The sequence below is a fragment of the Sinocyclocheilus grahami genome, unplaced genomic scaffold (genome assembly GCF_001515645.1).
Source record: "Sinocyclocheilus grahami isolate Dianchi unplaced genomic scaffold, SAMN03320097.WGS_v1.1 scaffold25511.1, whole genome shotgun sequence".
Lineage (NCBI taxonomy): Eukaryota > Metazoa > Chordata > Actinopteri > Cypriniformes > Cyprinidae > Sinocyclocheilus > Sinocyclocheilus grahami.
In genome coordinates, this window is record NW_015519831.1 from 1 (window position 1) to 894 (window position 894).

The 894-nt window shown below is 38.3% G+C and overlaps 1 long non-coding RNA gene across 2 annotated transcripts in view; it reads right to left on the reverse strand.

The window, feature by feature from the left end:
* LOC107580140 (uncharacterized) overlaps nucleotides 1-894 on the reverse strand; it is a 22572-nt gene continuing 21678 nt past the window's right edge. Inside the window, exons 1-3 of one of the 2 annotated variants that reach the window (XR_001608594.1) lie at nucleotides 478-888; nucleotides 237-359; nucleotides 1-49 (exon numbers count right to left, since the gene is read on the reverse strand). This is a non-coding gene — a long non-coding RNA (uncharacterized lncRNA). Of the gene's footprint in view, nucleotides 50-236; nucleotides 360-477; nucleotides 889-894 lie in introns of those variants that run through there. The other variant, XR_001608593.1, reaches the window with a different exon arrangement.

Genomic DNA, 894 nt, shown 5'->3' on the forward strand with positions numbered 1-894 from the left:
CCCAATATCACCTTCTGGCCTGGTCACATTGAAACCTGCGTAATGAACCCTGAGAACAAGAAACCCACCCACACACACATTTGTGTTACACATACATCTATTTGTTTATGATAACATACTTCAGTCACACACAGCATCATGGTGAACTGTTCATTATACAAAAGTAACTGGATAGTTATGAAATACTAATGCTGGTCTTAGGAATACACACATACTACTAATTAAACAAAACTGACCTGTTCCAGAGGTCATCGTCCTCTCCGCCCCAGCCCCAGAATGCATTAGGAAAGCCATTGATCTTGAGGAATTGTTCGACAGTAAGTCCACTGACTCCACCAAAAAACTCATTATAGGGAAGGCTGAAAACACAAACACTCAACACTTAGCAAACTAAACTACAAATATGCCATCATTTGTAAAACATTCTTTAAAAAAAAAAGAAAAGGGGAAATTAAAAAGAAGAAACATAAACCTTACCATCAGGAATCACTTGAAAGCAATAGGCAACAAAAAAGTCTTTTAATAGTACAGACTGTCAGACTACTTCACAAGGCGATAAGGATGTACAGCACACACTTACTTCCTTGCAGTTTCCACAAAACAGTTTTGGTTTCAACTAGAAATGAACAATCGTCCTTTCAAACTCAACCAAAGCAAAGCTGCACCACGGGGTCTTTAATCAGTCCTTGGTCACATGCAAAATATGGGGAAAATTCTCCAACTACCTCAAACACTTTTGAGAAGCAATTAGAGCTGTGTTTACACCTCATTACACAAATGACATAATCTGCATAACAAAGAGCCCTAAAATCTGCATGTCCCTAAAGCCTTTCAGTCCTACCTAACATCAGAGTTCTATGAACTGCTGTGAGGGGGAAAAAAAGAAAAAAAAAA